Raw genomic sequence first — 15,701 nt, 5'->3', positions numbered from 1 at the left:
TGATCCTCCGGTTACAAAAAGAGCCTCTGACTTGCGAAAGCCCTTGGTCGTGTCCAGGTAGAATTTCCTGACATGCCCGACATCAAGACAGTGCAGAACTCTGCCTCGTCTTTGGTCTCAGCAAAAAACGTGGGCAACATGATTTCTTCGTTCAGATGGAATGCGGACAGCACCTTCGATAGGAATGCTGGGTGCGTCCGTAGGACTACCTTGTCCTTGTGAAACGTAGTGTATGGCTCCGAGGCAACCAGCACCTGGATTTCGCAGATTCTGTGAGCCGAGGTGAGGCCGACTTACAAGGCAGTTTTAATGGTGACCAGCCTGAAGTCTGCGGATGCCATAGTATTGAATGGTTTTTGCACCTGGTCACCCGAGACTATGTTGAGGTCCCACATGGGGTGTGGCCTCTTGATAGGCAGGTAGAGCCTGGCGAGCCCTGTCAAATGTCTCTCGGCAATTGGGTTGCAAGAGGAAAAACTCTCCTCAGTTTCTGCATGCCACGATGGCTGCAAGTTAAGTGCGGCAGGTGTACACCTGCATGCCTGAGAGGGCGAGGGGCGCCGAGAAGGAGAGCATGTTGTCCAGAGTACATGCCAGAGGGTCGATTTCCTTGGAGGCTGCCCAGTGGCAGAACCTGGTCCATTTACTCTTATACTGGGCCCCGGTAGCCTTACTCCTTGCGCCCTGCAGGATTTCCAGATTAGCCTGGGAGAGGCTGAGGTGCCTTAGCGTCACCTGCTCAGAAACCACGCTGAGGGCTAGCTTCTGTGGCGCGGGGTGGATGACCATGCCCCCTACTGCGCCAGATGATGTGCTGGCCCGTTAGGTGAATCGGAGGCATCTCGGAGGCTGACCAGCTCCGAGAACCATGGCCTGACTGGCCACCATGGAGCCATTAGAATGATGTTGAGCTGGCGAGACTAATCTTGCAAAGCACTGAATCGGAGGGAAGGTGAAAGCGGTCATGCCATTCCACTGAATCCGAACTGTCGCCCAGGGAGACAGGGCCCTGTCCCTGCCAGGAGGCGAACTGAGGGCACTTCTTGTTGTGCCAGGTGGCAAAGAGATCCACCTGTGGGCAACCCCATCTGTTGAAGATATCCTGAGTAACAAGGTCATATAACTGCCCCTTGTAGTTGTCTGTTCCCAACCTGCTGAGCTTGTCTGCCTCCAGGTTGGCTTCCACCGGAAGGTGGACTGCTGTGAGGTAGATGTTTTTCAGGGCCCACTCCCACATGCTGATTGCCAGTCTGCACAGTGGAGGGCATCTGGTGCCTCCATGCTTATTGACATAGTACATGCTGGTCGAATTGTCTGTCTGGAAGAGGACAACTTGGCCCCCGATGAGGTGGGCGGAATGCTCTGAGCGCTATCCAGATGGCGTTCAGCTCCAACAAACTGATGTGGTAGTTCTGCTCGTCTCGGTCCAGGTGCCGTGGACCAAAAGATCGTCCAGAGTGGCTTTGCATCCCTCGAGGGAGGAGTCTGGTGATGGTGACCTGCAGGGTGGGAGGCTGGAAGTGCTTGCCCGTCCGTAGGTTGTAGTCCATGGACCACCATGTGAGGTCCTGGTGGAGAGATGGAAGAACATTGATCATCTCGGATTGAGAGCCCCGCTCCTGGATCCATGATGCCGCGAAGTGCAGCTGTATCCTCCTCATCATGAGTCTTATGTGGGGGACAGCTAATAGGACCGCTGCCAAGAGACCCAGAAGGTGCTGGTACCGCCAGGCAGAGGTCAACTCTCTGCTGAGGGAGTGAGTACTGGCCCTCTTGATGGCTGTGATCTTGTCCTCCGAAGGGAACACTCTCTCGGAGCACTTGCCCAAGAAGGAACAAGTTACTTACCTGTAACTGTTCTCCAGCATGGGTCTGATATGGATTCACATGCTCATGAATATTCCCGGTCGTCAGGCGGGGAATCCTCGGTAAAGAAAAAAATCAGTTTCAGTTTTGTTTCCGAACTGTCTTTCTACTAGTAACCAATCACTGGTCTCTGGGTCATACTTCGCCAAGCCAATGACTGCCCTCTACCTAAGCCCCTCCTCTGGCAGCCATCTTCAGATTTGCTAGCACGTAAAGTGGCAGTAGGACCAAGTGAAGAGTTGCAGAGGGGTAGGAGGGAGGGTTCGCATGTGAATCCATGCCAGACCCATGCTGGAGAACAGTTACAGGTAACTAACTTGTTCCTTCTCCAGCATGCGGTGTGGCATGGATTCACATGCTCATGAATATAAGAATACATAGCAGTACACACATGCACAACCACGGGAGGTGGCAAGGCTCAACATTAAGTATTTCATCAACTCAACATTAAGCAACTCTTACCTCCTCACCAGGCCCACCTTCAGGCGAACAGGTTGCGCAGCACTGCCTGGCCGACCCTGGACTCCTCCCTGGAATCCCGGTCGACGCAGTAGACTCTCGTGAAGGTGTGCGTCGACCTCCACGTAGCAGCCCTGCAGATGTCCAGCAGGGGTACGCCAGACAAGAACGCTGTGGTAGCAGCGATCGCTCTGGTCGATTGGGCTCGGACGGCCGGGCAACGGTCGGTTTGCCAACCGGTGACAGTGCATGATGCAGCCGGAGAGCCATCTGGAAATGGAAGCCTTCAAGGGGCCCTTCCCTTGGTTCACAGGTGCAAAGTTCACAAACAGTTGTGATGTCTTCCAAAGGCTCTTCGTGCGGTCCACGTAGAACTTCAGCGGTCTAGCTACATCCAGCGAGTGCAAAGTCCTCTCAGCCGGTGATTAAGGCGACGGGAAGAAAACAAGAAAAACCAAGGGCTCGTTAAGATGGAAGTCCGACGGCACCCTGGGCATGAAGGAGGGGTGCGTCCTCAGCACCACCCTCGTCTCGTGGAAAGTCAGGTATGGAGGTTTACAGGAGAGGGCCTAGATCTCTCCCACTCGTTGTGCGGAGGTGATGGCCACAAGAAACGCAGTCTTCCACGACAGGAACTTCAACAGTGCCGAATGCAGAGGCTCGAATGGCGGCCCCATGAGCCTGCTCAGCACCACGTTGAGCTCCCACGCCGGGACTGGAGCCTTCACCAGCAGGAATGATCGGAACAGTCCTTCCATAAACTCCTTCACCAGGTGATGGGACCACAGAGATGATCGTCCCGGAGTTCTGGTGTAGCAGGAGATTGCCGCTAGATGCATCTGAATGGAGGCGTGCGCTCGCCCCGCCTTGGCCAGCGACAGTAGGTACGGCAGCACCTGGGGGACCGTAATCCGTAGAGGGTTAATCTTCTGTGCACGGCACCAGACAGAGAATCTCTTCCACTTATGTCCATAGCACTTGAGAGTCGAGGATGGCCTGGCCTTTGCAAGCACCTCTTTGCAGTCCGCCGCAATATCGTACCCTCCAACTTCTAGTGCTGCAGGAGCCAGGCCTGCAAGTTCAGCGACCCCAGGTCATGGTGGAGGATGGTGCCTCCTTCTCTGGCGAGGAGATCCGCGCCCGTCGGCAGTTTGACTGGAGGGGGGGGGGGGGGGCGCTGACCTGTCCAGAAGGTCCGGGAACCAAATCTGTCTCGGCCACGCCGGTGCGACAAGGATCATCCTGCACCGGGATCGTCTGAGTTGGTTGATGAGTCGCAGCAGCAATGGCAACGGCGGGAACGCATACAGGAAAAGGCCGTCCCAAGGGAATGAAAAGGCATTGCCCATGCTCCCCGGCTGGGGCAACCTGCTGGTGAGCCTCTGACACTTGCCGTTAGTCACCGTCGTGAATAGATCGATCTGGGGATTGCCCCATTGTTGGAATAGCAGATCCACTTGATCCTGCCGCAGTTCCCACTCGTGGTACGAGCACATCTCCCTGCTGAGTGAGTCAGTGATGGGGTTCTTTATTCCTGGCAAGTCGAAGGGTACCAGAAACATCCCTTTGGCGACGGCCCAGTGCCACAGATCCTGCGCCTCCTTGGATAGGGCTGGGGATCTGGTACCTCCCTGCTTCCGGATGTATAACATTGTGGTGGTTTTGTCAGTGAAGATACTCACCACTTTGCCCTTGAGGGACTGAAGTAACGACCTGAGGGCCCAGAACACGGCCCGGAGCTCCAGTACGTTGATGTGGAGTGACCTCTCCTCTGCGAGACAAAGGCCTCTTGCGTGGAGATCTCCGGTGTGCGCTCCCCATCCCTCCAGGGAGGCGTCCGTCGTCACCGTCTCCTGATGTGCCGGGGTCTGGAAGTCCATACCCGCCACCAGATGCGCGCGGGTGCCCCACCACTGGATCGCTTGGCAGAAGGTCTTGTTGAGCGAGATCCGGTCTTCGAAGCTGCCCGCCGCTTGCATCCAACGGGCGTCGAACTCTTGCAGTGGCCGCATCCACAGTCTGCACAGGCGCACTAGGACGATCAACGAGGACATCATGCCGAGAAGGCACCTCACCCTGGCCAAGTCCAGGGTCAACAGCTGCTGCACCTTTCCCATGATGGCCTTCGTCCAATGGGGAGGCCAGTCGCGCTACTGTGTCGAGCTTGGCTCCCAGAAGCAGTGTGACCTGCGACGGAACCAGGTGGGATTTGGTGAAGTTGATGGAGAATCCCAGATCCGTGAGCAGTTGGACGGTCTTCGCTGTGTGCCCGACGGCGAGTTCTCTTGTCTTTGCTCGGATGAGCCAATCGTCCAGGTAGGGGGTTGACGTGGAACCCCTGCAGGCGCAGCCGCGCCGCCACTGGTGCTAGGCACTTGGTGAATACCCTGGGCGCCGACTTCAATCTGAAAGGAAGGGCCTTGAATTAATAGTGCTGTCTTTGGACTACGAATCTGAGAAACTTTCGACTTCCTTTTAGAATGGGGATGTGAAAGTAGGCATCCTCCAAGTCCAGCGACGATAGGAAGTTGCCTTTCTCCAGCTGCCCCAGCACTTGCTGGAGGGGGACCATCCGGAACATCTGGGCCTTGATGTACTTGTTTAAACAACAAAGGTCCAGGATGGGTCGCCAACCGCTGGTCTTCTTTCTTACGAGAAAGTATCGAGAGTATCCTCCGGAGCCCCGGAGCCTCTTTGGGATGAGCTTGATGGCTCCTTTCTTCAGCATCGCCCCTACTTCCAGCAGCAGTTGAGGGACGTGGTTTTCCTTCCTGGCCATGGGTGGAATGCGGGGGCACTTTAAAAACGAGAGTGTGCCCGTGGGCCAGGGCATCCAGCACCCATTGGTCGGTGGAGATGGACTCCCACACGCTGACGAAATTGGCCAGCCGGCCTCCCACAGGGGTGCTCATGTGGGGGCCCGATGCTACGGCCGGTTCAGTCCTGCTTGGCAGCAGCCTTGCTGACTTGGCGACGAGGTCCTCCTGACTTGCCGCATCCTCTGTAGGCCTCCTGCGACGAGGAGCAGGCCTCCTGCGACGAGGAGCAGGCCTCCTGCGACGAGGAGCAGGCCGCCTGGCGGTAAGTTGTAGGGGAGGACTGGTCTAGGAGACCCCCCTCGCCTGCGCTTTCTCCCCAGGTGAGGGCTACGGCTCTTTTGGGCATCCCCTCATGCCACCCGGGCCCAGGTGGTGGAGGGTTCACCCACTGGAGACATTGCCCGCACGTATTAATTGCCCACCTGTAGTAAAATTTAGCTAGGCCCAGAAACCATTTTGTCTGGTAAAAATGGTGTGAGCTCAGCGCACTGTAGCGCGGCCCTCCACCCTTGGAGGGTTTCAGTCATCCTTGTTGCCGCAGCACCCTGGCAGATCCGCTGCGAGCACGTTCCCACGAACAAGACGGACATGAGCTAGCGTAATACACTAACATTGTAACAGTTCACCTCCCGCAGTGTATCATCGCTCCCAGCATTACCTGGCCAGCAGGCCTGGGCAATGAAAAGAACAGTAAAATGATCATCAGATGGCAGACAGTCTTTATATGCTAATGTCAAGACTACTCGCAAAGTATGCTTTCTTCCACCAAATCCCTTACATTACAAAAACCTGTAAAATGTATAAATTTAAGAAAGCATGCTTCCTTGATATAAGCAATGGCGAGCCCACACCATTGCAGTTGGGTGCTAATAATAAAGGAACGCACCAGGAATCTATTTGTTACGTGTATTACTGGGAAACTTACACCCCATGGGCTCGCGCCATAACTGAACTAATGCTGCTAGAGGACACAAGAAAGACGAATGTAACCATACCGAGGACCCATGTGAAGGATGCACGAGAAGGCGCATGTCATGTGTGCATATCCAGGTCCCATATGTGCCACCACCGTCACGAATAGTGGCGGGATACTTTCTATGTTCTCCACCAATCCTAATTCTACCTCACTTATTGCAAATATATATATATATGCATATAACTAAATACTGTACTTATTGAAACATAATGAATGAATAAGGTGCTCAGACTGGGTATAATCGAGACACATCCAGCAAAGTTTAAATGCATGTTTTGTATTGTTTTGAATAAGTATTATAGAGTGTTCAAATGTTTGTGATGTCTTTACCTAAATCGGCAACACACGAGGGAAATACCTTTGTGAAATACGTGCAAGGCCATTCCCCCTCCCACCCTGCGAAGGCTGCCAAGGCATGAGAGCAGAGACCGCGCCGTGCTGCTTTACCTCCCCCAACCAGACTGGAGCCGCTTCAAAGACTTGTAACCCCCTCTGTAGCACCCAAGGCCGCCACCCGCCACCTGCATTATTTACAGCACAGCAGTAAACCTCTGCCTGAACACACGCGCCCCCTCGTAAACCTCACAACCCACCGGACCATCTCAGACTTATGGCCCTGTGCAATCAGGACACCCGACGCTTTGACAACACACAGCGGAACATCCATAACAACTTCTAACAAGGCAGAAAGACCTGTACCGCCCGTCCCAGGCCCTGAAGCTTAGCCCCTCGACCTATGGCCCCGGTCAACAGGACACTGGTAACCATGTCCTGACGTATTACCTCCAGACAGCTCACAAGGTGCATTCCTCCTGTGTTGCATTAACCTATAGCATAACCTATTGGAAGATTTACTAAAGAAGATAATATTGATGATTGAATGACTGCGGTGTGCATGGCCTAGGGCAAATAAGTCAGGAAAAGACATTCATCTCTGACACTGGCCGCGATGGCACGACAACACCGCCCGGATGAACTCCGCCACCCTGCCAGGCCCAGCCCAACCCACGAGGCTGACCAGTGACGTCTTCCAGCCAAAGCCAACCACATCACAGCAGCACCTATAGTTAGTCGTTGCTACCCAATCCCATTGAACTTGTGCCCCCTATAGTGTGTAGGTTCTTATGACGTTTTTTGTAAATATATACGCCTGTCTTTGCTATTGTCAGACAGAGCGCTCTCGGAGTTTGCAGAGTTCTTTGCATGCCCTATTCTGATGGATAAACTCCCATTTACGCTCACCCGCACTCTGTCTTGGCCTTATTCCCATTTTGGGAGAGTCCTTCATTGTCTCTCATTGCGGGGAGGATCGTGCTTGTTGGGGGACGCTTGCTTTCAGTGGTGACCCCGATAGCGTGATTTTTACCTCTTCCTAACTCATTATAACCGTCCCCTTTTTGGCACGAGAATCTCCGGTCGAAAAGGGATACGCACGGTGAGCCGGCTCCGGGAGGCTGCCAGCCAACGGCGACCGGTACACTAAGAAGTGCGCACTCAATAGAGAAAGGGTACGGGATCCCGGTTGAAAAATCCCCTTTGAGTACCGCTCGCCGGAGCCGGGGCTGACTGTTGAGCTGACGGCGACACTGCCTGGACGGTTCAAGACGGGCACGTGAGTACTGAGTGTGAGCGATTGTAAAGGGAGCGGGGAGAGAAGTGAAGGACAGGGAACGAGAAGGGGGTGCGAAGATATATTAAAGATTATTCTAAAATTTCCTTTCTTTTTCTTTGCATATGGCCATTAGGATCAAGAGGTGAATAAGAGATAAAAGGGACGGGAACCTAGCTCCGAAAAGGGGTGGAAGGCGGCGCCGCATAGTGCTATATTGACTAGTACTGGGAATATATGACGAAGTGAAATACAAGATAAAAGTGTTCAGCAAAAGGGGACACTGAGAATATATTAGTGATCGCTATTATTTCTTTCTTTTCTTTTTCTTTAGGGGTAGGGGGAGAATAAAAAACAAGTTTAGCACGAACCTGGGAAGAAAGTAAGAGAGAAACGGGTCCTACGAAAGGGGGGGAGAGCAGGTTAAACATATAAATATATGCATATGCGCATCCATCTATCTAAGTAAGACGGAAAGGGACAGCCGGCTAGGGAGGAAAGGGAGGGCAGCTTGAATGGTGCATTGAGTGTTACCAAGAGGTGTGTGCACCTCGTATGTGTCAGGGGACGATTTGAGGTTGTGAATGTGCATAACGGTTATAAATGTATAATAGTTAAATGATCATGGTAAGTGGGATGTGCATGTTTTGACTTCCGGATTGATATTGTCAAAATAAATGATGGGTTGCCCTTGTATGTGCCCCCCCAAGAGAACAGAGTAGACGCTGTGTATAGCTAGTTTTGTATCGTGCAATCAGGGGAAGGGGGGAGAGCCCAAACGAGCCCAACATTGAATGTGAAGTAGCATAAAAAATATATATATATATATATATATATATATATATATATATATATATATATATATATATATATATATATATATATATATATATATATATATATATATATATATATATATATATATATATATATATATATATATATATATATATATATATATATATATATGACAATGCATTACTTACCGTAAAAGCATTTCTGATGGTTGTATCTGCTTAGATTCACATGCTGTGCATAGGTCCGACATCCAGTGGTCACTGCGGAGTATTGCATTTTGTTTTTCGTAGTCGAAAAGGGGACGTCGACAAGGCGTGTCTGTAACACTATCCCTATAGTGACGTGCGTTGTACCCACAATCCCTCACGCGTCGAGGTCCCTCTGTTTGTATTTTTCTGCCCTGAGGGAGCCTTTTAGCCGTGAGTGAGTACAGAAAAGAGAGAAATATATATAAAAGGATGTCTATGTTCCTTCCATCCGAGCGGGGAGGAAGGGTGGGCGCATGTGAATCTAAGCAGATACAACCATCAGAAATGCTTTTACGGTAAGTAATGCATTGTCTTCTGATGTTTGTTAATCTGCTTAGAATCACATGCTGTGCATAGACTAGCGAGCAGTACCCGGAGTTGGCGGTGGGTTATGAGAAGGAACAGTAGAGAAAAGATGTCTTAATACTGCCTGCCCAACCTGGGAATCAGATCTAGAGTGTGCATCTAGACAGTAGTGTTTTGTAAATGTGTGCACAGAACTCCAGGTTGCCGCTTTGCAGATGGACTCAAGGGGAACATTTGCAATGAATGCTATGGAAGCCCCCGTGCCTCGAGTGGAATGTGCTCTTGGCTTGAAGGGTAGTTCTCTCTTAGCAAGAGTGTAACAGAGAGTGATGCATTGAACAATCCATCTAGATATAGTGGATTTTGAGACCGCATCTCCTTCTCTTCCTGCTGCCACCGAGACAAAGAACTGATTAGTCTTTCTCAGTGGTCTGGTTCTTTCCATGTAGAACATGACAGCTCTGCGTACATCTAGTGTATGCAGACTTTTTTCTCCCGAGTTGGAAGGGTTTTGAAAGAACGTTGGTAGTTCTATAGTTTGGTTTACATGAAATTTCGAGATGAATTTAGGTGCAAACCTTGGGTGTGTGCGTAGAACCACCTTATCTTTGTGAACTGTTACGAAGGGGTCTAGTACAGAAAGAGCCTGTAGTTCACTTACTCTCCTAATGGAGGTGATAGCTATTAGGAAAGCAGTCTTAAGGGTGATATCTTTAAGAGTTGCCTTGTGCATGGGTTCGAAGGGAGGGCCCATGAGTCTGGAAAGTACCACATTTAAGTCCCATCCGGGAGCTGGGTTAGCTATCGGAGGGTGTATCCTCTTTACCCCCTCCATGAAGGCTTTGATAACTGGTATCTTCCACCACGACACTTTAAGTTGGGAAGTGGTGTATGCAGAAAGTGCCGCTAGGTGGACTTTAATGGAATTGAACACTAAACCTGAATCCAGTAAATGGGTCAAGTATAGAATAATGTCAGTAGGAGAGCAGTCAACTGGGTTGATGCTAGTACCTCTACACCAGATAACAAATCTTTTCCATTTGCTAGAATAGCAGTGTCGAGTATTAGGTTTTCTGGCTTCCCTGAGGATGTCCATACATCTCTGTGGGAGTTGTAAATGTCCAAATTCTATGATCTCAGGAGCCAGGCTGCTAAATTCATGGTCTGAGGGCATGGATGCAGTGTTCCGCCCTTGTTTTGTGACAGCATGTTGTACGGGCAGGGAAGTTTCACTGGGGGAGATAGGGACATCTCCATCAAGTGAGCGAACCATGGCTGCCGGGCCCACTAGTATCATTGTAACCTGCTCCTGATGCATCTTGTGCACCACTTTGTTGAGAAGGGGAGTCGGGGGAAAGGCGTAAACAAATTTCCCTGACCATAGAATCGATAGACCATTCCCCGTTGGACTGGTTCTGGGGGTACCTGGAGGCGTAACTTTGGCATTGTGAGTTTTCCAGAGTTGCGAACAGGTCTATTTCCGGGAAACCCCATTGAGTGAAGACGTCTAAGACAATGTCTTTGTGTAATTGCCATTCATACTCTCCGGGCAGGGGGAAGTCTCTGCTGAGTTTGTCTGCTAGAAGATTGAGTTCCCCTGGTACATGTTGTGACAGTAGCAACATGTTGTGTCTGAGAGCCCACTTCCATATATTCTGGGACAGTTTGGACAGTCCTGGAGAGTGAGTGCCTCCTTGCTTGTTGAGGTAGTACATGGCTGTGGTGCTGTCTGTGAGGACCATCACTGTCTTTTCTTGTAGCTGTTTTTGAAAGGCTTTCAGTGCTTTGAACACCGCTAGTAGTTCCAGCAGGTTTATATGCTTGGATGCTAAGCTCGGAGTCCAAACTCCGTGGGCCGTCTGATGGGATAGGTGAGCCCCCCATCCTGTAAGGGATGCGTCTGTGGTTAGAGTGGCTTCCACTGCGGGTGTGGCAAAAGTTTTCCCCAATAACAGGTTTTCTTTTGTCCACCACCGTAGCGAGAGAACCAAGGCCTGCGAGACCACCACTAGATCTTCCCATTGTCCGCTGGCCTGACACCACTGGCTGTAGAGCCACTCTTGCATTGGGCGCATGCGCAGACGCGCGTGAGGTACCAAATAAATACATGACGCCATCATCCCTAGCAAGCGCATTGCTTTGCGTACCGTCACCTCTCGGCCTGCTACATAATGGGGAATTTGAAACAGCATGTTTTGGACCCTCTCGTTGGAGGGGAATACGAGGCCGTCCTTTGTTCGAATTAGAGCCCCCAGGAATTGTTTGGTTTGGCTGGGGTCTAAGCTGGACTTCTTTTCGTTGATGGAGAAGCCCAGTTGGGACAAAAGGTCTACGGTCTTTTGGGTATTGGAGAAGCATGTTTCGTAAGAATCCCCTGTTATGAGCCAGTCGTCGAGGTAAGGGTATACCGGGATGGATAATCTGCGCAGGTGGGCCGCTGCCACTGCCAGTACTTTCGTGAATACCCTTGGTGCAGATGCTATCCCGAAGGGTAGTACTCTGAACTGGTAGTGTTTGTCCTCTATTTTGAATCTGAGGTATTTTCTGTGCGATGTCAACATTAAAATATGAAAGTATGCATCTTTCATGTCCAGTGTTGTCATGTAATCCCCTTGTGATAACAGTGGGATTACCTCCTGTAAGGTCACCATACAAAACTTTTGGGGTTTGACAAATATGTTCGCTGGGCGCAGATCTAATACAGGGCGCATGGTTAAGTCCTTTTTGGGTACAAGGAAGTACACTGAATAAATACCTTCTGTTACCTGTGATAGGGGGACGGGCTCTATAGCTTCTTTCTTCAGTAGTTCTTCCACCTCTTGAAGAAGAATGGAGAGGTGTTGCGGTGTCATGCGTCGGTTCCGTGGGGGTTTGTACTTCGGGGAACCGTTGAACTCGATGCAGTATCCGTGGGCTATGGTGGATAATACCCAACGGTCTGACGTGATTCCCTCCCATGCTGAAAGGAACGATGTTAGCCGGCCCCCGACCGGTGATGCATGGGAGGGGACCCGAATTTTCGGGTCATTTGCTGGTATTGGGCGTGGAACCTCTGGGGCTGGAGCCACGACCTCTTCCTTTGCCACGGCGTTGGCCTCTTTGACTGAACTGGGTGTTACCCTGGTTAGTGGGCCAGTTGGAGCCAGAGTAATATTGTTGTTGTTGGTTCTGCTGCTGTCTTTGGCCACGAAAGGAGCGTTTATTACCATAGCCTCGCCTGTTAGGGGGCCTAGAAATTTGATCAAGAGTCTTGATGGTATCAAACTCTTTTTTAGCATGTTCTAGGGCCTCATCTACTGCTTTCCCAAACAGATGCGTCTGTTCAATGGGTTTATTTATGAGGGAGGCTTGGGTTTCGGGCTTAAAACCTGAATTGCGTAGCCAAACGTGGCGCTTGAGAAGTATTCCCTGCACTAGGGAGCGGCCAGCCGTCTCAGCGGCATCTAGGGAGTTTTTAACGATGCCCTGGTTTACCAGTGTGCCCTCTGATATTATAGCTAGCAGGCGAGAACGCAGAGGTTCAGGTGCTTCCTCTGCTTCGCTGCGCAGCTTGTTCCACTGTGCATCTGCGTAGCTAGCTAAAAGTGAGTTATTAGCAATTCTAGTAGAGAAGGCGGCGGAGGTCGTGATTCTCTTCCCCAGTGCGTAGAGTTTTTTGCCTTCTTTGTCTGGAGGTGCTTCACTAGTGGATAGTGGCACCCCTGCTCTTTTTCTTGTGTTGGTAACCACAAGGGAGTCCGGAATAGAGTGTCCTCTGATGTATAAAGGGTCAGAGGATGAAGGGCTGAAGAGCTTTTCTATTCTAGGGTTGACCCCTCTTACTAAAGCTGGGTTAGTAAGGGAAGGAGAAATTCTTCTTTTAATAGAAGCCAGAAGTGGAATAGATTGGCTAACAGGGGCTTTTTCTTTGATGACTTTTTCTACAAAGTCAATGTCTGGAAGAGTTTCCCCTGTATCAATCTCAAAATGCGCTGCTGCCTTGCGCAATAGTGCATTGAGGGAAGGTTGGTCATCTATGGGAGAGGAGTTCCCATGTGAATCCTTGAGAGGAGAAGGGAGAAAGGCATCAGGGTCTGAATGTACTGATGGGGATTGCCAAGGCTGCACTGACGGTGAATGCCAGGGCTGCGAGGTAGCTGTATCCTCTTCAACCCTGTAGCAGTGGTGTAAGGATCTTCTTCGAACCCCTCTTCCTCAAGTTCTACCTCTTCTTCTCCACCCAAACACTCCTCATCTTCTTGGAGGTATTGCTCCTCCTCAGTGAGGTCAGCCAGCCTAGGAATCTTGACTCTAGGGTCATCCTGTGGCCATTCTCTTTGTCTTTTGTGAGTGGGTGGGTCTTGGTTTCCTAGAAACCTTTCCATTTTCTCCATGCAAGAATGGAGTCTTTCAAGGGTCTCATGGGGTACCCCTGAATAGTCTAGAGGGGGGAAATTAGTGTTTTCGCCTTCGAATCGTTTCGAACGCTCCCACAACGTCGACGAGAGGTTCCCGTCTCCTTCTGAAAAGCCTTCAGGTAGTTCGGAAGCGTCCTTTGGAGAAAGGGGGAGTTCCTGGCTACTTTTATGTTTTTTCGATGCGGTATTCGACGTTTGTTTCGTCGTCCGCGTACGTTTGTCTTCGGCGACAATTCTCGCTAGGCTCTCGACCACGATTTTGTCCGTCGAGGGCTCTGGTGTCGACGTGGTGTGCGTTGCGCGTTGTACCTCGACGGTCGCTCTATGGAGCGTTGCGTCGGATGTTTTTGGGGTAGCGCCCGTGTTAGATGGAAGCCCAATCGCTGGTCGCGGTTGCGTTTGCGGGTGGGGCTTGTGACCTTTACGGTCTGCGGTAGACGCCGGAGTGCCCTGCGTCCCCTTCGGCGCTGATGGATCCTTCGTTCTCGACGAAGAAGAGCCGTGGGTAGTGTGTTTAGCCTTATGGGGTTTGTGTGCGTCCTTGTCGCCGGGGTGTTCATCCCCATAAGCAGGGCGTGAGCCGAGCCCGTCGGGGCCGGGGACGGACGACGATGAGGAGCGGGAGCGCTCCTTCTGGGGGTTCATGACTTCCGTAACGGACGTCGAGTTATCGCACTCCTCGTCACTTTCAGTAACAGCGGCAGCGGGTGAGGAAACTGACTTCGACATCGCGTAGTCCGCCCACCTCTTAACCCTACGTTCTTTAAGAGTCCTGGGTTTTAAGAGCTTGCAGGCTGCGCAGCTGTTCTCTATGTGATCGAGGGGTAAGCAACGATTACAGAGCTTGTGCTTATCTTTCCAAGTATATTTGCCCCTGCAGCGTGGGCAAAACTTAAATGGTGTCCTCTCCATAGCTGAGGCAATAATAGCTGGCGATAACAACCCCAAGGGAAAGAAAGGGGAGAAAGAAAGACATTCTCAAAGAGAAGAGACAAAGTTTTAACCCCCACTCTCCCTACTGTAAGTTGGCCGTCGAGGCCAGGCCACGTGTTCGGCAGCGCCTAAGGATCTCCTCCGCTCTTCCTCTCCGTCGAAAATCAGTTCGGCGGAGAAACAGCTTTACAGCTAACGTCGAGGGGGAGGGATCGTTATCGTATATTAAGTTATGACAAAAGGACCGAGGTCCGTGGCAAGTATAGCAATGTCTCTCTAGGAGCTCCGCGAAAGGCGACCAGAAACTGGGCGGAAAAAAACAATCTGAGGGACCTCGACGCGTGAGGGATTGTGGGTACAACGCACGTCACTATAGGGATAGTGTTACAGACACGCCTTGTCGACGTCCCCTTTTCGACTACGAAAAACAAAATGCAATACTCCGCAGTGACCACTGGATGTCGGACCTATGCACAGCATGTGATTCTAAGCAGATTAACAAACATCAGAAATATATATATATATTGATACTGCATTCACCTTGTAGTTGCAGACACACAGAAAAACACAAGCACTAGGAGGGCGCAGAGATGGGGGCTGAAACACCCTCATCACATATTTGTAAGAGTCTTCCAGGGTACGCGGAGCGGATTAAAAAATATCACGACCAATGGGTAACTGAGTTGAAGGGAGAGGGGTTACCCCAGATATGGCCAGAGGGTGGGTCATTTGATAAAAGCGTTCTGATATGGTGGTCACATGCATTTTCTTGAAGTACAAAGGAAAGCAGTTGCAAAATAGGAGGGAAATATTAGATCTTTGGAGGTTATTTGAAGAGATACCACCGCCTAAAGCACCAGCATTAAATCCTGATCTCCCATCCACTACAGACAATCCACTGATGATACAGAAAGATATCAAAGAATTGTCAAGTGTAGCGCCACCAGTAGAGGTAATAAGTTTGTACCCGATATTAAAAAAGCCTGTACCCGCAGAAGGATACAGTGATCCGACGTATGTGCCTCCCCCGACAACCACTACACCCCACCGGCCCACTGCACCCCCACCATATGAAAGTACAAGGGAGCCAGGCCAGGCGAGTACACAAAGGGTGGACATAGAGAAACTCACAGATGATTTACAGTCAAGATTCTCAATAGCAAAAGATGAGCTCTCGAGGATAAAAGACATGTGCGGACAAACAGCACTTAATGCGACTAGATCAGGGCGCACATCTAGAGCGCCAGGCGAGAACAGAAAACCTGAAGAGGGGTGGAAGAAAGGTGAGAT

At 50.9% G+C, this 15,701-nt stretch overlaps 1 protein-coding gene across 3 annotated transcripts in view; it reads right to left on the bottom strand.

The window, feature by feature from the left end:
- Positions 1-15,701, bottom strand: part of MELK (maternal embryonic leucine zipper kinase) — a 711,420-nt gene that overhangs the window by 237,366 nt on the left and 458,353 nt on the right. The window lies entirely within an intron of this gene.

This window comes from Ambystoma mexicanum, chromosome 6q (assembly GCF_040938575.1).
Source record: "Ambystoma mexicanum isolate Mex_15411 chromosome 6q, UKY_AmexF1_1, whole genome shotgun sequence".
Taxonomy (NCBI): Eukaryota; Metazoa; Chordata; class Amphibia; order Caudata; family Ambystomatidae; genus Ambystoma; species Ambystoma mexicanum.
The sequence above is the reverse complement of the archived record's forward strand: the minus strand, read 5'-3'. Positions and strand labels throughout refer to the sequence as shown.